This window comes from Schistocerca piceifrons, chromosome 2 (genome assembly GCF_021461385.2).
Source record: "Schistocerca piceifrons isolate TAMUIC-IGC-003096 chromosome 2, iqSchPice1.1, whole genome shotgun sequence".
Classification (NCBI taxonomy): Eukaryota; Metazoa; Arthropoda; class Insecta; order Orthoptera; family Acrididae; genus Schistocerca; species Schistocerca piceifrons.
In genome coordinates this window covers 1137461788-1137489522 of record NC_060139.1, presented here as the reverse complement: position 1 = coordinate 1137489522, position 27735 = coordinate 1137461788, and the positions used below count along the sequence as shown (strand labels likewise).

The 27735-nt window shown below is 38.5% G+C and overlaps 1 non-coding gene across 1 annotated transcript; it reads right to left on the bottom strand.

Moving 5' to 3' along the window:
* Positions 1-10977: 10977 nt before the first annotated feature.
* Positions 10978-11052, bottom strand: Trnap-cgg. The gene has a single exon. It is a non-coding gene; the product is annotated as a tRNA-Pro (tRNA).
* Positions 11053-27735: the final 16683 nt, after the last annotated feature.

Genomic DNA, 27735 nt, shown 5'->3' with positions numbered 1-27735 from the left:
TAGATTCCGATGCTTCACTTCAGGTTTACTGTATCCCTCTGACCTTCGTATTGACGATGAAACACAGAAATTGCATCGGAATTAAATACAAAAGGCACAATGCCGACTTAAGTACAAGATAACTTACTCTTCTTACTGACTATGTTTTGAACCATACCTGTGACACTAGTTATAGATTCCGATGCTTCACTTCAGGTTTGCGGTATCCCTCGGACCTTCAGGTTTGCTGTATCCCTCGGATCTTCTTATTGACGATCAAACACAGAAAATTCATCGGAATTAAATACAAAAGGCACAATGCCGACTTTAGTACAAGAAGACTGACTATTCTTACGGTCTATGTTTGAACCATTCCTGTGACACTAGTTATAGATTCCGATGCTTCACTTCAGGTTTACTGTATCCCTCTGACTTTCTTATTGACGATGTAACACAGAAATTGCATCGGAATTAAATACAAAATGCACAATGCCGACTCAAGTACAAGAAGAAAGGCTCTTCTTACTGTCTATGTTTTGAACCATTTCTGTGACACTAGTTATAGGTTCCCATGCTTAACTTCAGGTTTAGTGTATCCCTCTGACATTCTTATTGACGAAGAAACACAGATATTGCATCGGATTAAATACAAAAGGCACAATGGCGACTTAAGTACAAGAAGACTGACCTTTCTTACTGTCTATGTCTTGAACCATTCCTGTGACACTAGTTATAGATTCCGATGCTTCACTTCAGGTTTACTGTATCTCTCTGACCTTCGTATTGACGATGAAAGACAGAAATTGCATCGGAATTAAATACTAAAGGCACAATGGCGAATTAAGTACAAGATGACTGACTCTTCTTACTGTCTATGTTTTCTACCAATCCTGTGACACTACTTATTGATTCCGATGCTTCACGTCAGGTTTAATGTATCCCTCTGACCTTATTATTGACGATGAAAAACAAAAATTGCATCTTAATTAAATACAAAAGGCACAATGCCGACTTCAGTACAAGAACACTGACTCTTCTTACTGTCTACGGTTTGAACCATTCCTGTGACACTAGTAATAGATTCCGATGCTTCACTTCAGGCTTACTGTATCCCTCTGACCTTCTTATTGACGATGAAACACGTAAATTGCAGCGGAATTAAATACAAAAGGCACAATGCCGACTCAAGTACAAGAAGACTGGCTCTTCTTACTGTCTATGCTTTGAACCATTTCTGTGACACAAGTTATAGATTCCGATGCTTCACTTCAGGTTTACTGTATCCCTGTGACCTTCTTAATGACGAAGAAACACAGATATTGCATCGGAATTAAATACAAAAGGCACAATGCCGACTTAAGTACAAGAAGACTGACCCTTCTTATTGTCTATGTTTTGAACGATTCCTGTGACACTAGTTATAGATTCCGATGCTTCACTTCAGGTTTACTGTATCCCTCTGACCTTCGTATTGACGATGAAACACAGAAATTGCATCGGAATTAAATACAAAAGGCACAATGCCGACTTAAGTACAAGATAACTGACTCTTCTTACTGACTATGTTTTGAACCATTCCTGTGACACTAGTTATAGATTCCGATGCTTCACTTCGGGTTTGCTGTATCCCTCGGACCTTCAGGTTTGCTGTATCCCTTGGACCTTCTTATTGACGATCAAACACAGAAAATTCATCGGAATTAAATACAAAAGGCCCAATGCCGACTTCAGTACAAGAACACTTACTATTCCTACGGTCTATGTTTTGAACCATTCCTGTGACACTAGTTATAGATTCCGATGCTTCACTTCAGGTTTACTGTATCCCTCTGACCTTCTTATTGACGATGTAACACAGAAATTGCATCGGAATTAAATACAAAAGGCACAATGCCGACTCAAGTACAAGAAGACTGGCTCTTTCTACTGTCTATGTTTTGAACCATTTCTGTGACACTAGTTATAGATTCCCATGCTTAAATTCAGGTTTACTGTATCCCTCTGACATTCTTATTGACGAAGAACCACAGATACTGCATCGGATTAAATACAAAATGCACAATGCCGACTTAAGTACAAGAAGAATGACATTTCTTACTGTCTATGTTTTGAACCATTCCTGTGACACTAGTTACAGATTCCGATGCTTCACTTCAGGTTCACGGTATCTCTCTGACCTTCGTATCGACGATGAAACACAGAAGTTGCATCTTAAATAAATACAAAAGGCACAATGCCGACTTAAGTACACGAACACTGACTCTTCTTACTGTCTATGGTTTGAACCATTCCTGTGACACTAGTAATAGATTCCGATGCTTCACTTCAGGTTAACTGTATCCCTCTGACCTTCTTATTGACGATCAAACACAGAAAATTCATCGGAATTAAATACAAAAGGCACAATGCCGACTCAAGTACAAGAAGACTGGCTCTTCTTACTGTCTATGTTTTGAACCATTTCTGTGACACTAGTTATAGATTCCGATGCTTCACTTCAGGTTTACTGTATCCCTCTGACCTTTTTATTGACGAAGGAACACAGATATTGCATCGAATTAAATACAAAAGGCACAATGCTGACTTAAGTACAAGAAGACTGACCCTTCTCACTGTCTATGTTTTGAACCATTCCTGTGACACTAGTTATAGATTCCGATGCTTCTCTTCAGGTTTACTGTATCCCTCTGACCTTCGTATTGACGATGAAACACAGAAATTGAATCGGAATTAAATACAAAACGCACAATGCCGACTTAAGTACAAAAAGACTGACTCTTCTTACTGTCTATGTTTTGAAAAATTCCTGTGACAATAGTTATAGATTCCGTATGCTTCACTTCAGGTTTACTGTATCCCTGTGAGCTTCTTATTGACGATGAAACACAGAAATTGCATCAGAATTATATACAAAAGGCACAATGCCGACTTAAGTACAAGAGGACTGACTCTTCTTACTGTCTATGTTTTGAACCATTCCTGTGACACTAGTTATAGATTCCGGTGCTTCACTTCAGGGATTCTGTATCCCTTTCACCTTCTTATTGATGATGAAACACAGAAATTGCACCTTAATTAAATACAAAAGGCACAATGCCGACTAAAGTACAAGAACACTGACTCTTCTTACTGTCTATGGTTTGAACCATTCCTGTGACACTAGTAATAGATTCCGATGCTTCACTTCAGGTTACTGTATCCAGCTGACCTTCTTATTGACGATGAAGCACAGAAATTGCATCGGAATTATATACAAAAGGCACAATGTCGACTTAAGTACAAGAAGACTGACTCTTCTTAATGTCTATGTTTTGAAACATTCCTGTGACACTAGTTAAAGATACCGATGCTTCACTTCAGGTTTACTGTATCCCTCTGACCTTCTTATTGACGATGAAACACAGAAATTGCATCTTAATTAAATACAAAAGGCACAATGCCGACTTCAGTACAAGAACACTAACTCATCTTACTGTCTATGGTTTGAACCATTCCTGTGACACTAGTTATAAATTCCGATGCTTCACTTCAGGTTTACTGTATCCCTCTGACCTACTTATTGACGATGAAACACGTAAATTGCATCGGAATTAAATACAAAAGGCACAATGCGGACTTAAGCACAAGAAGACTGACTCTTCTTACTGTCTATGTTTTGAACCATTCCTGTGACACTAGTTATGGATTCCGATGCTTCACTTCAGGTTTACTGTATCACTCTGACCTACTTATTGACGATGAAACACTTAAATTGCATCGGAAATAAATTCAAAGGGCACAATGCGGACTTAAGCACAAGAAGACTGACTCTTCTTACTGTCTATGTTTTGAACCATTACTGTGACACTAGTTATAGATTCCGATGCTTCACTTCAGGTTTACTGTATCCCTCTGACCATCGTATTGACGATGAAACACAGAAATTGCTTCGGAATTAAATACAAAAGGCACAATGCCGACTTAAGTACAAGATAACTTACTCTTCTTACTGACTATGTTTTGAACGATACCTGTGACACTAGTTATAGATTCCGATGCTTCACTTCAGGTTTGCGGTATCCCTCGGACCTTCAGGTTTGCTGTATCCCTCGGATCTTCTTATTGACGATCAAACACAGAAAATTCATCGGAATTAAATACAAAAGGCACAATGCCGACTTTAGTACAAGAAGACTGACTATTCTTACGGTCTATGTTTGGACCATTCCTGTGACACTAGTTATAGATTCCGATGCTTCACTTCAGGTTTACTGTATCCCTCTGACTTTCTTATTGACGATGTAACACAGAAATTGCATCGGAATTAAATACAAAATGCACAATGCCGACTCAAGTACAAGAAGAAAGGCTCTTCTTACTGTCTATGTTTTGAACCATTTCTGTGACACTAGTTATAGGTTCCCATGCTTAACTTCAGGTTTAGTGTATCCCTCTGACATTCTTATTGACGAAGAAACACAGATATTGCATCGGATTAAATTCAAAAGGCACAATGGCGACTTAAGTACAAGAAGACTGACCTTTCTTACTGTCTATGTTTTGAACCATTCCTGTGACACTAGTTATAGATTCCGATGCTTCACTTCAGGTTTACTGTATCTCTCTGACCTTCGTATTGACGATGAAAGACAGAAATTGCATCGGAATTAAATACTAAAGGCACAATGGCGAATTAAGTACAAGATGACTGACTCTTCTTACTGTCTATGTTTTGAACCAATCCTGTGACACTACTTATTGATTCCGATGCTTCACGTCAGGTTTAATGTATCCCTCTGACCTTATTATTGACGATGAAAAACAAAAATTGCATCTTAATTAAATACAAAAGGCACAATGCCGACTTCAGTACAAGAACACTGACTCTTCTTACTGTCTACGGTTTGAACCATTCCTGTGACACTAGTAATAGATTCCGATGCTTCACTTCAGGCTTACTGTATCCCTCTGACCTTCTTATTGACGATCAAACACAGAAAATTCATCGGAATTAAATACAAAAGGCACAATGCCGACTCAAGTACAAGAAGACTGGCTCCTCTTACTGTCTATGATTTGAACCATTCCTGTGACACTAGTTATAGATTCCGATGCTTCACTTCAGGTTTACTGTATCCAGCTGACCTTATTGACGATGAAGCACAGAAATTGCATCGGAATTATATACAAAAGGCACAATGCTGACTTAAGTACAAGAAGACTGACTCTTCTTACTGTCTATGTTTTGAACCATTCCTGTGACACTAGTTAAAGATTTCGATGCTTCACTTCAGGTTTACATTATCCCTCTGACCTTCTTATTGACGATGAAACACAGAAATTGCATCTTAATTAAATACAAAAGGCACAATGCCGACTTCAGTACAAGAACACTGACTCTTCTTACTGTCTACGGTTTGAACCATTCCTGTGACACCAGTTATAGATTCCGATGCTTCACTTCAGGGTTACTGTATCCCTCTGACCTTCTTATTGACGATGAAACACAGAAATTGCATCGGATTTAAATAGAAGAGGCACAATCCCTACTCAAGTACAAGAAGACTGGCTCTTCTTACTGTCTATGCTTTGATTCATTTCTGTGACACTAGTTATATATTCCGATGCTTCACTTCAGGTTTACTGTATCCCTTTCACCTTCTTATTGACGATGAAACACAGAAATTGCATCGGAATTAAATACAAAAAGCACAATGCCGACTCAAGTACAAGAAGACTTTCTCTTCTTACTGTCTATGTTTTGAACCAATTCTGTGAGACAGTTATAGATTCCGATGCTTCACTTCAGGTTTACTGTATCCCTCTGACCTTCCTATTGACGAAGAAACACAGATATTGCATCGGAATTATATACAAAAGGCACAATGCCGACTTAAGTACAAGAAGACTTACCCTTCTTACTGTCTATGTTTTAAACCAATCCTGTGACACTAGTTATAAATTTCAATGCTTCACTTCAGGTTTACTGTATCCCTCTAACCTTCTTATTGACGATGAAACACAGAAATTGCATCGGAATTAAATACAGAAGGCACAATGCCGACCTAAGTACAAGAAAACTGACACTCCTTACTGTTTATGTTTTGAACCATTCCTGTGACACTAGTTATAGATTCCGATGCTTCATTTCAGGTTTACTGTCTCCCTGTGACCTTCTTATTGACGATGAAACACAGAAATTGCATCGGAATTAAATACAAAATGCACAATGCCTACTTCAGTACAAGAACACTAACTCATCTTACTGTCTATGGTTTGAACCATTCCTGTTACTCTAGTTATAGATTCCGATGCTTCACTTCAGGTTTACTGTATCCCTCTGACCTACTTATTGACGATGAAACACGTAAATAGCTTCGGAATTAAATACAAAAGGCACAATGCCGAATTAAGCACAAGAAGACTGACTCTTCTTACTGTCTATGTTTTGAACCATTCCTGTGACACTAGTTATGGATTCCGATGCTTCACTTCAGGTTTACTGTATCACTCTGACCTACTTATTGACGATGAAACACGTAAATTGCATCGGAAATAAATACAAAGGGCACAATGCGTACTTAAGCACAAGAAGACTGACTCTTCTTACTGTCTATGTTTTGAACCATTACTGTGACACTAGTTATAGATTCCGATGCTTCACTTCAGGTTTACTGGATCCCTCTGACCTTCGTATTGACGATGAAACACAGAAATTGCATCGGAATTAAATACAAAAGGCACAATGCCGACTTAAGTACAAGATAACTTACTCTTCTTACTGACTATGTTTTGAACCATACCTGTGACACTAGTTATAGATTCCGATGCTTCACTTCAGGTTTGCGGTATCCCTCGGACCTTCAGGTTTGCTGTATCCCTCGGATCTTCTTATTGACGATCAAACACAGAAAATTCATCGGAATTAAATACAAAAGGCACAATGCCGACTTCAGTACAAGAACACTGACTATTCTTACGGTCTATGTTTGAACCATTCCTGTGACACTAGTTATAGATTCCGATGCTTCACTTCAGGTTTACTGTATCCCTCTGACCTTCTTATTGACGATGTAACACAGAAATTGCATCGGAATTAAATACAAAATGCACAATGCCGACTCAAGTACAAGAAGACTGGCTCTTCTTACTGTCTATGTTTTGAACCATTTCTGTGACACTTGTTATAGATTCCCATGCTTAACTTCAGGTTTACTGTATCCCTCTGACATTCTTATTGACGAAGAAACACAGATATTGCATCGGATTAAATACAAAAGGCACAATGCCGACTTAAGTACAAGAAGACTGACCTTTCTTACTGTCTATGTTTTGAACCATTCCTGTGACACTAGTTATAGATTCCGATGCTTCACTTCAGGTTTACTGTATCTCTCTGACCTTCGTATTGACGATGAAAGACAGAAATTGCATCGGAATTAAATACAAAAGGCACAATGGCGAATTAAGTACAAGATGACTGACTCTTCTTACTGTCTACGTTTTGAACCATTCCTGTGACACTACTTATTGATTCCGATGCTTCACGTCAGGTTTAATGTATCCCTCTGACCTTATTATTGACGATGAAAAACAAAAATTGCATCTTAATTAAATACAAAAAGCACAATGCCGACTTCAGTACAAGAACACTGACTCTTCTTACTGTCTACGGTTTGAACCATTCCTGTGACACTAGTAATAGATTCCGATGCTTCACTTCAGGCTTACTGTATCCCTCTGACCTTCTTATTGACGATCAAACACAGAAAATTCATCGGAATTAAATACAAAAGGCACAATGCCGACTCAAGTACAAGAAGACTGGCTCCTCTTACTGTCTATGATTTGAACCATTCCTGTGACACTAGTTATAGAATCCGATGCTTCACTTCAGGTTTACTGTATCCAGCTGACCTTATTGACGATGAAGCACAGAAATTGCATCGGAATTATATACAAAAGGCACAATGCTGACTTAAGTACAAGAAGACTGACTCTTCTTACTGTCTATGTTTTGAACCATTCCTCTGACACTTGTAATAGATTCCGATGCTTCACTTCAGGTTTACTGTAGCCCTCTGACCTTCTTATTGACGATCAAACACAGAAAATTCACCGGAATTAAATACAAAAGGCACAATGCCAGCTCAAGTACAAGAAGACTGGCTCTTCTTACTGTCTATGTTTTGAACCATTCCTGTGACACTAGTTATAGATTCCGATGCTTCACTTCAGGTTTACTGTATCCAGCTGACCTTCTTATTGACGATAAAGCACAGAAATTGCATCGGAATTTTATACAAAAGACACAATGCCGACTTAAGTACAAGAAGACTGACTCTTCTTACTGTCTATGTTTTGAACCATTCCTGTGACACTAGTTAAAGATTTCGATGCTTCACGTCAGGTTTACAGTATCCCTCTGACCTTCTTATTGACGATGAAACACAGAAATTGCATCTTAATTAAATACAAAAGGCACAATGCCGACTTCAGTAGAAGGACACTAACCCATCTTACTGTCTATGGTTTGAACCATTCCTGTGACACCAGTTATACATTCCGATGCTTCACTTCAGGGTTACTGTATCCCTCTGACCTTCTTATTGACGATGAAACACAGAAATTGCATCGGAATTAAATACAAAAAGCACAATGCCGACTCAAGTACAAGAAGACTGTCTCTTCTTACTGTCTATGTTTTGAACCAATTCTGTGACACAGTTATAGATTCCGATGCTTCACTTCAGGTTTACTGTATCCCTCTGACCATTCTATTGACGAAGAAACACAGATATTGCATCGGAATTATATACAAAAGGCACAATGCCGACTTAAGTACAAGAAGACTGACCCTTCTTACTGTCTATGTTTTAAACCAATCCTGTGACACTAGTTATAAATTCCAATGCTTCACTTCAGGTTTACTGTATCCCTCTAACCTTCTTATTCACGATGAAACACAGAAATTGCATCGGAATTAAATACAGAAGGCACAATGCCGACCTAAGTACAAGAAAACTGACACTCCTTACTGTTTATGTTTTGAACCATTCCTGTGACACTAGTTATAGATTCCGATGCTTCATTTCAGGTTTACTGTATCCCTGTGACCTTCTTATTGACGATGAAACACAGAAATTGCATCGGAATTAAATACAAAATGCACAATGCCTACTTCAGTACAAGAACACTAACTCATCTTACTGTCTATGGTTTGAACCATTCCTGAAACTCTAGTTATAGATTCCGATGCTTCACTTCAGGTTTACTGTATCCCTCTGACCTACTTATAGACGATGAAACACGTAAATAGCTTCGGAATTAAATACAAAAGGCACAATGCCGACTCAAGTACAAGAAGACTGTCTCTTCTTACTGTCTATGTTTTGAACCAATTCTGTGACACTAGTTATAGATTCCGATGCTTCACTTCAGGTTTACTGTATCCCTCTGACGTTCTTATTGACGATGAAACACAGAAATTGCATCGGAATTAAATACAAAAGGCACAATGCCGACATAAGTACAAGAAAACTGACTCTTCTTACTGTTTATGTTTTGAACCATTCCTGTGACACTAGTTATGGATTCCGATGCTTCATTTCAAGTTTACTGTATCCCTGTGACCTTCGTATTGACGATGAAACACAGAAATTGCATTGGAATTAAATACAAAAGGCACAATGCCGACATAAGTACAAGAAAACTGGCTCTTCTTACTGTCTATGTTTTGAACCATTCCTGTGACACTAGTTAAAGATTCCGATGCTTCACTTCAGGTTTTCTGTATCCCTTTCACCTTCTTATTGACGATGAAACACAGAAATTGCATCTTAATTAAATACAAATGGCACAATGCCGACTAAAGTACAAGATAACTGACTCTTCTTACTGACTATGTCTTGAACCATTCCTGTGACACTAGTTATAGATTCCGATGCTTCACTTCAGGTTTGCTGTATCCCTCTGACCTTCAGGTTTGCTGTATCCCTCGGACTTTCTTATTGACGATCAAACACAGAAAATTCATCGGAATTAAATACAAAAGGCACAATGCCGACTTTAGTACAAGAACACTGACTATTCTTACGGTCTATGTTTTGAACCATTTCTGTGACACTAGTAATAGATTCCGATGCTTCACTTCAGGTTTACTGTATCCCTCTGACCTTTTTATTGACGAAGAAACACAGATATTGCATCGAATTAAATACAAAAGGCACAATGCCGACTTAAGTACAAGAAGACTGACCCTTCTCACTGTCTAGGTTTTGAACCATTCCTGTGACACTAGTTATAGATTCCGATGCTTCACTTCAGGTTTACTGTATCCCTCTGACCTTCGTATTGACGATGAAACACGGAAGTTGCATCTTAAATAAATACAAAAGGCACAATGCCGACTTAAGTACACGAACAGTGACTCTTCTTACTGTCTATGGTTTGAACCATTCCTGTGACACTAGTAATAGATCCCGATGCTTCACTTCAGGTTTACTGTATCCCTCTGACCTTCTTATTGACGATCAAACACAGAAAATTCATCGGAATTAAATACAAAAGGCACAATGCCGTCTCAAGTACAAGAAGACTGGCTCTTCTTACTGTCTATGATTTGAACCATTCCTGTGACACTAGTTATAGATTCCGATGCTTCACTTTAGGTTTACTGTATCCAGCTGACCTTCTTATTGACGATGAAGCACAGAAATTGAATCGGAATTATATACAAAAGGCACAATGCTGACTTAAGTACAAGGAGACTGACTCTTCTTACTGTCTATGTTTTGAACCATTTCTGTGACACTACTTAAAGATTTCGATGCTTCACTTCAGGGTTACTGTATCCCTCTGACCTTCTTATTGACGATGAAACACAGAAATTGCATCTTAATTAAATACAAAAGGCTCAATGCCGACTTCAGTACAAGAACACTAACTAATCTTGAATGAGATTTTCACTCTGCAGCGGAGTGTTCGCTGATATGAAACTTCCTGGCAGATTAAAACTGTGTGCCCGACCGAGACTCGAACTCGGGACCTTTGCCTTCCGCGGGCAAGTGCTCTACCAACTGAGCTACCGAAGCACGACTCACGCCCGGCACTCACAGCTTTACCTCTGCCAGTACCTCGTCTCCTACCTTCCAAATTTTACAGAAGCTCTCCTGCGAACCTTGCAGAACTAGCACTCCTGAAAGAAAGGATATTGCGGAGACATGGCTTAGCCCGCGAAAGGCAAAGGTCCCGAGTTCGAGTCTCGGTCGGGCACACAGTTTTAATCTGCCAGGAAGTTTCACTAACTAATCTTACTGTCTATTGTTTGAACCATTCCTATGACACTAGTTATAGATTCCGATGCTTCACTTCAGGTTTACTGTATCCCTCTGACTTACTTATTGACGATGAAACACGTAAATTGCATCGGAATCCTGTACAAAAGGCACAATGCCGACTTAAGCAGAAGAAGACTGACTCTTCTTACTGTCTATGTTTTGAACCATTCCTGTGACACTAGTTATAGATTCCGATGCTTCACGTCAGGTTTACTGTATCCCTCTGACGTTCTTATTTACGATGAAACACAGAAATTGCATCGGAATTAAATACAAAAGGCACAATGCCGACTCATGTACAAGAAGACTGGCTCTTCATACTGTCTATGTTTTGAACCAATTCTGTGACACTAGTTATAGATTCCGATGCTTCACTTCAGGTTTACTGTATCCCTCTGACCTTCTCATTGGTGATGTAACACAGAAATTACAACGGAATTAAATACAAAAGGCACAATGCCGAATCAAGTACAAGAAGACTGGCTCTTCATACTGTCTATGTTTTGAACCATTTCTGTGACACTAGTTATAGATTCCGATGCTTCACTTCACGTTTACTGTATCCCTCTGACCTTCTTATTGACGAAGAAACACAGATATTTCATCGGATTAAATACAAAAGGCACAATGCCGTCTTAAGTACAAGAAGACTGACAATTCTTACTGTCTATGCTTTGAACCATTCCTGTGACACTAGTTATAGATTCCGATGCTTCACTTCAGGTTTACTGTATCCCTCTGACCTTCGTATTGACGATGAAACACAGAAATTGCATCGGCATTAAATACAAAAGGCACAACGCCGACTTAAGTACAAAAAGACTGACTCTTCTTACTGTCTATGTTTTGAAAAATTCCTGTGACACTAGTTATAGATTCCGTACGCTTCACTTCAGGTTTACTGTATCCCTGTGAGCTTCTTATTGACGATGAAACATAGAAATTGCATCAGAATTATATACAAAAGGCACAATGCCGACTTAAGTACAAGAGGACTGACTCTTCTTACTGTGTATGTTTTGAACCATTCCTGTGACACTAGTTATAGATTCCGGTGCTTCACTTCAGGGTTACTGTATCCCTTTCACCTTCTTATTGATGATGAAACACAGAAATTGCATCTTAATTAAATACAAAAGGCACAATGCCGACTTAAGTACAAGAACACTGACTCTTCTTACTGTCTATGGTTTGAACCATTCCTGTGACACTAGTAATAGATTCCGATGCTTAACTTCAGGTTTACTGTATCCCTCTGACCTTCTTATTGACGATGAAACACAGAAATTGCATCTGAATTAAATACAAAAGGCAGAATGCCGACCTAAGTACAAGAAAACTGACTCTTCTTACTGTCTATGTTTTGAACCATTCCTGTGACACTAGTTATAGATTCCGATGCTTCACTTTAGGTTCACTGTATCCCTCTGACCTTCTTATTGACGATGAAACACGTAAATTGCGTCGGAATTAAATACAAAAGGCACAATGCCGACTCAAGTACAAGAAGACTGGCTCCTCTTACTGTCTATGCTTTGAACCATTTCTGTGACACAAGTTATAGATTCCGATGCTTCACTTCAGGTTTACTGTATCCCTCTGACCTTCTTAATGACGATGAAACACAGATTTTGCATCGGAATTAAATACAAAAGGCACAATGCCTACTTAAGTACAAGAAGACTGACCCTTCTTATTGTCTATGTTTTGAACGATTCCTGTGACACTAGTTATAGATTCCGATGCTTCACTTCAGGTTTACTGTATCCCTCTGACCTTCGTATTGACGATGAAAGACAGAAATTGCATCGGAATTAAATACAAAAGGCACAATGCCGATTAAGTACAAGATAACTGACTCCTCTTACTGACTATGTTTTGAACCATTCCTGTGACACTAGTTATAGATTCCGATGCTTCACTTCAGCTTTGCTGTATCCCTCGGACCTTCAGGTTTGCTGTATCCCTCGGACCTTCTTATTGACGATCAAACACAGAAAATTCATCGGAATTAAATACAAAAGGCACAATGCCGACTTCAGTACAAGAACACTTACTATTCTTACGGTCTATGTTTTGAACCATTCCTGTGACACTACTTATAGATTCCGATGCTTCACTTCTGGTTTACTGTATCCCTCTGACCTTCTTATTGACGATGTAACACAGAAATTGCATCGGAATTAAATACAAAAGGCACAATGCCGACTCAAGTACAAGAAGACTGGCTCTTTCTACTGTCTATGTTTTGAACCATTTCTGTGACACTACTTATAGATTCCCATGCTTAACTTCAGGTTTACTGTATCCCTCTGACATTCTTATTGACGAAGAACCACAGATACTGCATCGGATTAAATACAAAAGGCACAATGCCGACATAAGTACAAGAAGAATGACCTTTCTTACTGTCTATGTTTTGAACCATTCCTGTGACACTAGTTATAGATTCCGATGCTTCACTTCAGGTTTACTGTATCTCTCTGACCTTCGTATTGACGATGAAACACAGAAATTGCATCGGAATTAAATACAAAAGGCACAAGGCGACTTAAGTACAAGATGACTGACTCTACTTACTGTCTATGCTTTGAACCATTCCTGTGACACTACTTATTGATTCCGATGCTTCACGTCAGGTTTAATGTATCCCTCTGACCTTATTATTGACGATGAAACACAAAAATTGCATCTTAATTAAATACAAAAGGCACAATGCCGACTTCAGTACAAGAACACTGACTCTTCTTACAGTCTACGGTTTGAACCATTCCTGTGACACTAGTTATAGGTTCCGATGCTTCACTTCAGGTTTGCTGTATCCCTCGGACCTTCTTATTGACGATCAAACACAGAAAATTCATCGGAATTATATACAAAAGGCACAATGCCGACTTCAGTACAGGAAGACTGGCTCTTCTTACTGTCTATGTTTTGAACCATTTCTGTGACACTAGTTATAGATTCCGATGCTTCACTTCAGGTTTACTGTATCCCTCTGACCTTCGTATTAACGATGAAACACAGAAGTTGCATCTTAAATAAATACAAAAGGCACAATGCCGACTTAAGTACACGAACACTGACTCTTCTTACTGTCTATGGTTTGAACCATTCCTGTGACACTAGTAATAGATTCCGATGCTTCACTTCAGGTTTACTGTATCCCTCTGACCTTCTTATTGACGATCAAACACAGAAAATTCATCGGAATTAAATACAAAAGGCACAATGCCGACTCAAGTACAAGAAGACTGGCTCTTCTTACTGTCTATGATTTGAACCATTCCTGTGACACTAGTTATAGATTCCGATGCTTCACTTCAGGTTTACTGTATCCAGCTGACCTTCTTATTGACGATGAAGCACAGAAATTGCATCGGAATTATATACAAAAGGCACAATGCTGACTTAAGTACAAGAAGACTGACTCTTCTTACTGTCTATGTTTTGAACCATTCCTGTGACACTACTTAAAGATTTTGATGCTTCACTTCAGGGTTACTGTATCCCTCTGACCTTCTTATTGACGATGAAACACAGAAATTGCATCTTAATTAAATACAAAAGGCACAATCCCGACTTCAGTACAAGAACACTAACTAATCTTACTGTCTATGGTTTGTACCATTCCTTTGACACTAGTTATAGATTCCGATGCTTCACTTCAGGTTTACTGTATCCCTCTGACGTTCTTATTTACGATGAAACACAGAAATTGCATCGGAATTAAATACAAAAGGCAGAATGCCGACTCAAGTACAAGATGACTGTCTCTTCTTACTGTCTATGTTTTGAACCAATTCTGTGACACTAGTTATAGATTCCGATGCTTCACTTCAGGTTTACTGTATCCCTCTGACCTTCTTATTGGCGATGTAACACAGAAATTGCATCGGAATTAAATACAAAAGGCACAATGCCGACTCAAGTACAAGAAGACTGGCTCTTCTTACTGTCTATGTTTTGAACCATTTCAGTGACACTAGTTATAGATTCCGATGCTTCACTTCACGTTTACTGTATCCCTCTGACGTTCTTATTGACGAAGAAACACAGATATTTCATCGGATTAATACAAAAGGCACAATGCCGACTTAAGTACTTGAAGACTGACCCTTCTTACTGTCTATGCTTTGAACCATTCTGTGACACTAGTTATAGATTCCGATGCTTCACTTCAGGTTTACTGTATCCCTCTGACCTTCGTATTGACGATGAAACACAGAAATTGAATCGGAATTAAATACAAAACGCACAATGCCGACTTAAGTACAAAAAGACTGACTCTTCTTACTGTCTATGTTTTGAAAAATTCCTGTGACAATAGTTATAGATTCCGTATGCTTCACTTCAGGTTTACTGTATCCCTGTGAGCTTCTTATTGACGATGAAACACAGAAATTGCATCAAAATTATATACAAAAGGCACAATGCCGACTTAAGTACAAGAGGACTGACTCTTCTTACTGTCTATGTTTTGAATCATTCCTGTGACACTAGTTATAGATTCCGGTGCTTCGCTTCAGGGTTTCTGTATCCCTTTCACCTTCTTATTGATGATGAAACACAGAAATTGCATCTTAATTAAATACAATAGGCACAATGCCGACTTAAGTACAAGAACACTGACTCTTCTTACTGTCTATGGTTTGAACCATTCCTGTGACACTAGTAATAGATTCCGATGCTTCACTTCAGGTTTACTGTATCTCTCTGAACGTCTTATTGACGATCAAACACAGAAAAATCATCGGAATTAAATACAAAAGGCACAATGCCAGCTCAAGTACAAGAAGACTGGCTCTTCTTACAGTCTATGTTTTGAACCATTCCTGTGACACTAGTTATAGATTCCGATGCTTCACTTCAGGTTTACTGCATCCAGCTGACCTTCTTATTGACGATGAAGCACAGATATTGCATCGGAATTTTATACAAAAGCACAATGCCGACTTAAGTACAAGAAGACTGACTCTTATTACTGTCTATGGTTTGTACCATTCCTGTGACACTAGTTATTGATTCCAATGCTTCACTTCAGGTTTACTGTATCCCTCTGACCTTCTCATTGACGATGAAACACAGAAATTGCATCGCAATTAAATAGAAGAGGCACAATCCCTACTCAAGTACAAGAAGACTGGCTCTTCTTACTGTCTATGTTTTGATTCATTTCTGTGACACTAGTTATAGATTCCGATGCTTCACTTCAGGTTTACTGTATCCCTTTCACCTTCTTATTGACGATGAAACACAGAAATTGCGTCGGAATTAAATACAAAAGGCACAGTGCCGACTCAAGTACAAGAAGACTGTCTCTTCTTACTGTCTATGTTTTGAACCAATTCTGTGACACAGTTATAGATCCCGATGCTTCACTTCAGGTTTACTGTATCCCTCTGACCTTCCTATTGACGAAGAAACACAGATATTGCATCGGAATTATATACAAAAGGCACAATGCCGACTTAAGTACAAGAGAACTGACACTTCTTATTGCCCATGATTTGAACCATTGCTGTTACACTAGTTATAGATTCCGATGCTTCACTTCAGGTTTACTGTATCCCTCTGACCTTGTTATTGACGATGAAACACGTAACTGCATCGGAATTATAATACAAAAGGAACAATGCCGATTTCAGTACAAGAACACTAACTCATCTTACTGTCTATGGTTTGAACCATTCCTGTGACACTAGTTATAGATTCCGATGCTTCACTTCAGGAATACTGTATCCCTCTGACGTTCTTATTGACGATGAAACACAGAAATTGCATCGGAATTAAATACAAAAGGCACACTGCCGACCTAAGTACAAGAAAACTGACTCTTCTTACTGTTTATGTTTTGAACCATTCCTGTGACACTAGTTATAGATTCTGTTGCTTCATTTCAAGTTTACTGTATCCCTGTGACCTTCTTATTGACGATGAAACACAGAAATTGCATTGGAATTAAATACAAAAGGCACAATGCCGACATAAGTACAAGAAAACTGACTCTTCTTACTGTCTATGTTTTGAACCATTCCTGTGACACTAGTTAAAGATTCCGATGCTTCACTTCAGGTTTACTGTACCCCTTTCACCTTCTTATTGACGATGAAACACAGAAATTGCACCTTAATTAAATACAAAAGGCACTATGCCGACTAAAGTACAAGAACACTAACTCATCTTACTGTCTATGGTTTGAACCATTTCTGTGACACTAGTTATAGATTCCGATGCTTCACTTCAGGTTTACTGTATCCCTCTGACCTACTTATTGACGATGAAACACGTAAATTGCATCGGAATTAAATACAAAAGGCACAATGCGGACTTAAGCACAAGAAGACTGACTCTTCTTACTGTCTATGTTTTGAACCATTCCTGTGACACTAGTTATAGATTCCGATGCTTCACGTCATGTTTACTGTATCCCTCTGACGTTCTTATTGACGATGAAACACAGAAATTGCATTGGAATTAAATACAAAAGGCACAATGCCGACCTAAGTACAAGAAAACTGACTCTTCTTACTATTTATGTTTTGAACCGTTCCTGTGACACTAGTTATAGATTCCGATGCTTCATTTCAAGTTTACTGTATCCCTGTGGCCTTCTTATAGACGATGAAACACAGAAATTGCATTGGAATTAAATACAAAAGGCACAATGCCGACATAAGTACAAGAAATCTGACTCTTCTTACTGTCTATGTTTTGAACCATTCCTGTGACACTAGTTAAAGTTTCCGATGCTTCACTTCAGGTTTACTGTATCCCTTTCACCTTCTTATTGACGATGAAACACAGAAATTGCATCTTAATTAAATACAAAAGGCACAATGCCGACTAAAGTACAAGAACACTGAGTCTTCTAGCTGTCTATGGTTTGAACCATTCCTGTGACACTAGTAATAGATTCCGATGCTTCACTTCAGGTTTACTCTATCCCTCTGACCTTCTTATTGACGATGATACACAGAAATTGCATCTTAATTAATTACAAAAGGCACAATGCCGACTTCAGTACAAGAACACTAACCCATCTTACTGTCTATGGTTTGAACCATTCCTGTGACACTAGTTATTGATTCCGATGCTTCACTTCAGGTTTACTGTATCCCTCTGACCTTCTTATTGACGATGAAACACAGAAATTGCATCGGAATTAAATAGAAGAGGCACAATCCCTACTCAAGTACAAGAAGACTGGCTTTTCTTACTGTCTATGTTTTGATTCATTTCTGTGACACTAGTTATAAATTCCGATGCTTCACTTCAGGTTTACTGTATCCCTTTCACCTTCGTATTGACGATGAAACACAGAAATTGCATCGGAATTAAATACAAAAGGCACAATGCCGACTCAAGTACAAGAAGACTGTCTCTTCTTACTGTCTATGTTTTGAACCAATTCTGTAACACAGTTTTAGGTTCCGATGCTTCACTTCAGGTTTACTGTATCCCTCTGACCTTCCTATTGACGAAGAAACACAGATATTGCATCGGAATTATATACAAAAGGCACAATGCCGACTTAAGTACAAGAAAACTGACCGTTTTTACTGTCTATGTTTTGAACCAATCCTGTGACACTAGTTATAGATTCCGATGCTTCACGTCAGGTTTACTGTATCCCTCTGACGTTCTTATTGACGATGAAACACAGAAATTGCATCGGAATTAAATACAAAATGCACAATGCCGACTTCAGTACAAGACCACTAACTCATCTTACTGTCTATGGTTTGAACCATTCCTGTGACACTAGTTATAGATTACGATGCTTCACTTCAGGTTTACTGTATCCGTCTGACCTACTTATTGACGATGAAACACGTAAATAGCATCGGAATTAAATACAAAAGGCACAATGCCGACTTCAGCACAAGAAGACTGACTCTTCTTACTGTTTATGTTTGAACCATTCCTGTGACACTAGTTATAGATTCCGATGCTTCACGTCAGGTTTACTGTATCCCTCTGACGTTCTTATTGACGATGAAACACAGAAATTGCATCGGAATTAAATACAAAAGGCACAATGCCGACTCAAGTACAAGAAGACTGTCTCTTCTTACTGTCTATGCTATGAACCAATTCTGTGACACTAGTTATAGATTCCGATGCTTCACTTCAGGTTTACTGTATCCCTCTGACGTTCGTATTGACGATGAAACACAGAAATTGCGTCGGAATTAAAGACAAAAGGCACAATGCCGACCTAAGTACAAGAAAACTGACTCTTCTTACTGTTTAAATTTTGAACCATTCCTGTGACACTTGTTATAGATTCCGATGCTTCACTTCATGTTTACTGTATCCCTATGACCTTCTTATTGACGATGAAACACAGAAATTGCATTGGAATTAAATACAAAAGGCACAATGCCGACATTAGTACAAGAAATCAGACTCTTCTTACTGTCTATGTTTTGAACCATTCCTGTGACACTAGTTATAGATTCCGATGCTTCACTTCAAGTTTACTGTATCCCTATGACCTTCTTATTGACGATGAAACACAGAAATTGCATTGGAATTAAATACAAAAGGCACAATGCTGACTAAAGTACAAGAACACTGACTCTTTTTGCTGTCGATGTTTTGAACCATTCCTGTGGCACTAGTTAAAGATTCCGATGCTTCACTTCAGGTTTACTGTATCCCTCGGACCTTCTTATTGACGATCAATCACAGAAAATTCACCGGAAATAAATACAAAAGGCACAATGCCGACTTCAGGACAAGAACACTAACTCATCTTACTGTCTATGTTTTGAACCATTCCTGTGACACTAGTTATAGATTCCGATGCTTCACGTCAGGTTTACTGTATCCCTCTGACGTTCTTATTAACGATGAAACACAGAAATGCATCGGAATTAAATACAAAAGGCACTATGCCGACTCAAGTACGAGAAGACTGTCTCTTCTTACTGTCTATGTTTTGAACCAATTCTGTGACACTAGTTATAGATTCCGATGCTTCACTTCAGGTTTACTGTATCCCTCTGACGTTCTTATTGACTAAGAAACACAGATATTGCATCGGAATTAAATACAAAAGGCACAATGCCGACTTAAGTACAAGAAGACTGACCCTTTTTACAGTCTATGTTTTGATCCAATCCTGTGACACTAGTTATAAATTCCGATGCTTCACTTCAGGTTTACTGTATCCTTCTGACCTTCTTATTAACGATGAAACACAGAAATTGCATCGGCATTAAATACAAAAGGCACAACGCCGACCTAAGTACAAGAAAACTGACTCTTCTTACTGTTTATGTTTTGAACCATTCCTGTGACACTAGTTACAGATTCCGATGCTTCATTTCAAGTTTACTCTATCCCTGTGACCTTCTTATTGACGATGAAACACAGAAATTGCATTGGAATTAAATACAAAAGGCACAATGCCGACTTAAATACAAGAAAACTGACTCTTCTTACTGTCCATGATTTGAACCATTGCTGTTACACTAGTTATAGATTCTGATGCTTCACTTTGGTTTTACTGTATCCCTCTGACCTTCATGATCACTATGAAACACGTAAATTGCATCGGAATTAAATACAAAAGGCACAATGCCGACCTATGTACAAGAAGACTGAGTATTCTTACTGTCTATGTTTGAACCATTCCTGTGACACTAGTTATAGATTCTGATGCTTCACTTCAGGTTTACTGTATCCCTCTGACCTTCTTATTGACGATGAAACACAGAAATTGCATCGAAATTAAATACAAGAGGCACAATGCCTACTCAAGTACAAGAAGACTGGCTCTTCTTACTGTCTGTGTTTTGAATCATTTCTGTGACACTAGTTATAGATTCCGATGCTTCACTTCAGGTTTACTGTATCCCCTTCACCTTCTTATTGACGATGAAACACAGAAATTGCATCTTAATTAAATACAAAAGGCACAATACCGGCTTAAGTACAAGAACACTGACTCTTCTTACTGTCTATGGTTTGAACCATTCCTGTGACACTAGTAATAGATTCCGATGCTTCACTTCAGGTTTACTGTATCCCTCTGACCTTCTTATTGACGATCAAACACAGAAAATTCATCGGAATTAAATACAAAAGGCACAATGCCGATTTAAGTACAAGAAGACTGACTCTTCTTACTGTCTATGTTTTGAACCATTGCTGTGACACTAGTTAAAGATTCCGATGCTTCACTTCAGGTTTAATGTATCCCTCTGACCTTCTTATTGACGATGAAACACAGAAATTGCATCTTAATTAAATACAAAAGGCACAATGCCGACTTCAGTACAAGAACACTAACTCATCTTACTGTCTATGGTTTGAACCATTCCTGTGACACTAGTTATAGATTTCGATGCTTCACTTCAGGTTTACTGTATCCCTCTGACCTGCTTATTGACGATGAAACAAGTAAATTGCATCGGAATTAAATACAAAGGGCACAATGCAGACTTAAGCACAAGAAGACTGACTCTTCTTACTGTCTATGTTTTGAACCATTCCTGTGACACTAGTCATAGATTCCGATGCTTCACGTCAGGTTTACTGTATCCCTCTGACGTTCTTATTGACGATGAAACACAGAAATTGCATCGGAATTAAATACATAAGGCACAATGCCGACTCAAGTACAAGAAGACTGTCTCTTCTTACTGTCTATGTTTTGAACCAATTCTGTGACACTAGTTATTTATTCCGATGCTTCACTTCAGGTTTACTGTATCCCTCTGACCTTTTTATTGACGAAGAAACACAGATATTGCATCGGAATTAAATACAAAAGGCACAATGAGGACTTAAGTACAAGAAGACTGACCCTTCTTACTGTCTATGCCTTGAACCAATCCTGTGACACTAGTTATAGATTCCCATGCTTCACTTCAGGTTTACTGTATCCAGCTGACCTTCTTATTGACGATGAAACACAGAAATTGCATCGGAATTATATACAAAAGGCACAATGCCGACTTAAGTTCAAGAAGACTGCCTCTTCTTACTGTCTATGTTTTGAACCATTCCTGTGACACTAGTTAAAGATTCCGATTCTTCACTTCAGGTTTACTGTATCCCTCTGACCTTCTTCTTGACGATGAAACACAGAAATTGCATCTTAATTAAATACAAAAGGCACAATGCCGACTTCAGTACAAGAACACTAACTCATCTTCCTGTCTATGGTTTGAACAATTCCTGTGACACTAGTTACAGATTCCGATGCTTCACGTCAGGTTTACTGTATCCCTCTGACGTTCTTATTGACGACGAAACACAGAAATTGCATCGGAATTAAATACAAAAGGCACAATGCCGACTCAAGTAAAAGAAGACTGTCTCTTCTTACTGTCTATGTTTTGAACCAATTCTGTGACACTAGTTACAGATTCCGATGCTTCACTTCAGGTTTACTGTATCCCTCTGACCTTTTTATTGACGAAGAAACACAGATATTGCATCGGAATTAAATACGAAAGGCACAATGCCGACTTAAGTACAAGAAGACTGACCCTTCTTATAGTCTATGTTTTGATCCAATCCTGTGACACTAGCTATAAATTCCGATGCTTCACTTCAGGTTTACTGTATCCCTCTGACCTTCTTATTGACGATGAAACACAGAAATTGCATCGGAATTAAATACAAAAGGCACAATGAAGACCTAAGCACAAGAAAACTGACTCTTCTTACTGTTTCTGTTTTGAACCATTCCTGTGACACTAGTTACAGATTCCGATGCTTCATTTCAAGTTTACTGTATCCCTGTGACCTTCTTATTGACGATGAAACACAGAAATTGCATTGGAATTAAATACAAAAGGCACAATGCCGACTTAAGTACAAGAAAACTGACTCTTCTTACTGTCCATGTTTTGAACCATTGCTGTTACACTAGTTATAGATTACGATGCTTCACTTCAGGTTTACTGTATCCCTCTGACCTTCATAATGACGATGAAACACGTAAATTGCATCGGAATTAAATACAAAAGGCACAATGACGACTTATGTACAAGAAGACTGACTCTTCTTACTGTCTATGTTTGAACCATTCCTGTGACACTAATTATAGATTCCGATGCTTCACTTCAGGTATACTGTGTCCCTCTGACCTTCTTGTTGACGATCAAACACAGAAAATTCATCGGAATTAAATACAAAAGGCACAATGCCGACTCAAGTACAAAAATACCGGCTCTTCTTACTGTCTATGTTTTGAACCATTCCTGTGACACTAGTTATAGATTCCGATGCTTCACTTCAGGTTTACTGTATCCCTTTCACCTTCTTATTGACGATGAAACACAGAAATTGCATCTTAATGAAATTCAAAAGGCACAATGCCGACTTAAGTACAAGGACACTGACTCTTCTTACTGTCTATGGTTTGAACCATTCCTGTGACACTAGTAATAGATTCCGATGCTTCACTTCAGGTTTACTGTATCCCTCTGACCTTCTTATTGACGATCAAACACAGAAAATTCATCGGAATTAAATACAAAAGGCACAATGCAGACTTAAGCACAAGAAGACTGACTCTTCTTACTGTCTATGTTTTGAACCATTCCTGTGACACTAGTTATAGATTCCGATGCTTCACGTCAGGTTTACTGTATCCCTCTGACGTTCTTATTGACGATGAAACACAGAAATTGCATCGGAATTAAATACAGAAGGCACAATGCCGACTCAAGTACAAGAAGACTGTTTCTTCTTAATGTCTATGTTTTGAACCAATTCTGTGACACTAGTTATAGATTCCGATGCTTCACTTCAGGTTTACTGTATCCCTCTGACCTTTTCATTGTCGAAGAAACACAGATATTGCATCGGAATGAAATACAAAAGGCACAATGCCGACTTAAGTACAAGAAAACTGACTCTTCTTACTGTTTATGTTTTGAACCATTCCTGTGACACTAGTTACAGATTCCGATGCTTTATTTCAAGTTTACTGTATCCCTGTGACCTTCTTATTGACGATGAAACACAGAAATTGCATTGGAATTAAATACAAAAGGCACAATGCCGACTTAAGTACAAGAAAACTGACTCTTCTTACTGTCCATGTTTTGAACCATTGCTGTTACACTAGTTATAGATTCCGATGCTTCACTCCAGTTTTTCTGTATCCCTCTGACCTTCATAATGACGATGAAACACTTAAATTGAATCGGAATTAAAGACAAAAGGCACAATGCCGACTTATGTACAAGAAGACTGACTCTTCTTACTCTCAATGTTTGAACCATTCCTGTGACACTACTTATAGATTCCGATGCTTCACTTCAGGTTTACTGTATCCCTCTGACCTTCTTATTGACGATCAAACACAGAAATTGCATCTTAATTAAATATAAAAGGCACAATGCCGACTTAAGTACAAGAACACTGACTCTTCTTACTGTCTATGGTTTGAACCATTCCTGTGACACTAGTAACAGATTCCGATGCTTCACTTCAGGTTTACTGTATCCCTCTGACCTTTTTATTGACGAAGAAACACAGATATTGCATCAGAATTAAATACAAATGGCACGATGCCCACTTAAGTACAAAAAAACTGTCTCTTCTTACTGTCTATGTTTTGAACCATTCCTGTGACACTAGTTATAGATTCTGATGCTGCACTTCAGGTTTACTGTATGCCTCTGACCTTCTTATTGACGATGAAACACAGAAAATTCATCGGAATTAAATAGAAAAGGCACAATGCCGACCCAAGTACAAGAAGACTGGCTCTTCTTACTGTCTATGTTTTGAACCATTTCTGTGACACTAGTTATAAATTCCGATGCTTCCCTTCAGGTTTACTGTATCCCTCCGACCTTCTTATTGTCGATGAAACACAGAAATTGCATCGGAATTAAATACAAAAGGCACAAAGCAGACTTAAGTACAAGAAAACTGACTCTTCTTACTGTCAATGTTTTGAACCATTCCTATGACACTAGTGATAGATTCCGATGCTTCACTTCAGGTTTACTGTATCCCTCTGACCTTCGTATTGACGATGAAACACAGAAACTCCATCGGAATTAAATACAAAAGGCACAATGCCCACATAAGTACAAAAAAACTGTCTCTTCTTACTGTCTATGTTTTGAACCATTCCTGCGACACTAGTTATAGATTCCTATACTTCACTTCAGGTTTACTGTATCCCTCTGACCTTCTTATTGACGATCAAACTCAGAAAATTCATCGGATTTAAATACAAAAGGCACAATGCCGACCCAAGTACAAGAAGACTGGCTCTTCTTACTGTCTATGTTTTGAACCATTCCTGTGACACTAGATATAGATTCAGATGCTCCACTTCAGGTTTACTGTATCCAGCTGACCTTCTTATTGACGATGAAGCACATAAATTGCATCGGAATTAAATACAAAAGGCACAATGCCGTCTAAACGACAAGAAAACTGACTACTTACTGTTTATGCTTTGAAATATTCCTGTGACACTAGCTATAGATTCCGATGCTTCAGGTTTACTATATCCAGCTCACCTTCTTATTCACGATGAAACACACAAATTCCAGCGGAATTAAATACAAAAGGCACAATGCCGACTTAAGTACAAGAAGATTGACTCTTCCTACTGTCTATGTTTTGAACCATTCCTGTGACACTAGTTTTAGATTCCGATGCTTCACTTCAGGTTTACTGTATCCCTCTGACCTCCTTATTGACGATGAGACACAGAAATTGCATCTTAATTAAATACAAATGGCACAATGCCGACTTAAGTACAAGAAAACTGACTCTTCTTACTGTCTATGTTTTAACCATTCCTGTGACATTAGTTATAGATTCCGATGCTTCACTTCAGGTTTACTGTATCCCTCTGAGCTTCTTATTGACGATGAAACACAGAAATTGCATCGGAATTAATTACAAAAGGCACAATGCCGACTCAAGTACAAGAAGTCTGGCTCATCTTACTGTCTTTGTTTTGAACCATTCCTGTGACACTAGCTATAGATTCCTAAGCTTCACTTCAGGTTTACTGTATCCCTCTGACATTCTTATTGACGATGAAACACAGAAATTGCATCGGAATTATATACAAAAGGCACAATGCCGATTTAAGTACATGAAGACTGACTCTGCTTACTGTCTATGCTTTGAACCATTCCTGTGACACTAGTTATAGATTCCGATGCTTAACTTTAGGTTCACTGTATCCAGCTGACCATCTTAATGACGATGAAGTACAGAAATTGCATCGGAATGAAATACAAATGGCACAATGCGGACTTAAGTACAAGAAGACTGACTCTTCTTACTGTCTATGCTTTGAACCATTCCTGTGACACGAGTTATAGATTCCGATGCTTCACTTCAGTTTTACTGTATCCCTCTGACCTTCTTATTGACGATGAAACACAGAAACTGCATCGGGATTAAATACAAAAGGCACAATGCCGACTAAAGAACAAGAAGACTGACTCTTCTTACTGTCTATGTTTTGAACCTTTCCTGTCACACTAGTTATAGATTCCGATGCTTCACTTCAGGTTTACTGTATCCCTCTGACCTTCTTATTGACGATCAAACTCAGAAAATTACTCGGATTTAAATACAAAAGGCACAATGCCGACCCAAGTACAAGATGACTGGCTCTTCTTACTGTCTATGTTTTGAACCATTCCTGTGACACTAGATATAGATTCAGATGCTTCACTTCAGGTTTACTGTATCCAGCTGACCTTCTTATTGACGATGAAGCACATAAATTGCATCGGAATTAAATACAAAAGGCACAATGCCGACTAAAGGACAAGAAAACTGAGTCTATTTACTGTTTATGCTTTGAAATATTCCTGTGACACTAGCTATAGATTCCGATGCTTCAGGTTTACTATATCCAGCTGACCTTCTTATTGACGATGAAACACAGAAATTCCATCGGAATTAAATACATAAGGCACAATGCCGACTTAAGTACAAGAAAACTGACTCTTCTTACTGTCTATGTTTTGAACCATTCCTGTGACACTAGTTAGGGATTCCGATGCTGCACTTCAGGTTTACTGTATCCCTCTGACCTTCTTATTGACGATGAAACGCACAAAATTCCAGCGAAATTAAATACAAAAGGCACAATGCCGACTTAAGTACAAGAAGATTGACTCTTCCTACTGTCTATGTTTTGAACCATTCCTGTGACACTAGTTTTAGATTCCGATGCTTCACTTCAGGTTTACTGTATCCCTCTGACCTCCTTATTGACGATGAGACACAGAAATTGCATCTTAATTAAATACAAATGGCACAATGCCGACTTAAGTACAAGAAAACTGACTCTTCTTACTGTCTATGTTTTAACCATTCCTGTGACATTAGTTATAGATTCCGATGCTTCACTTCAGGTTTACTGTATCCCTCTGAGCTTCTTATTGACGATGAAACACAGAAATTGCATCGGAATTAA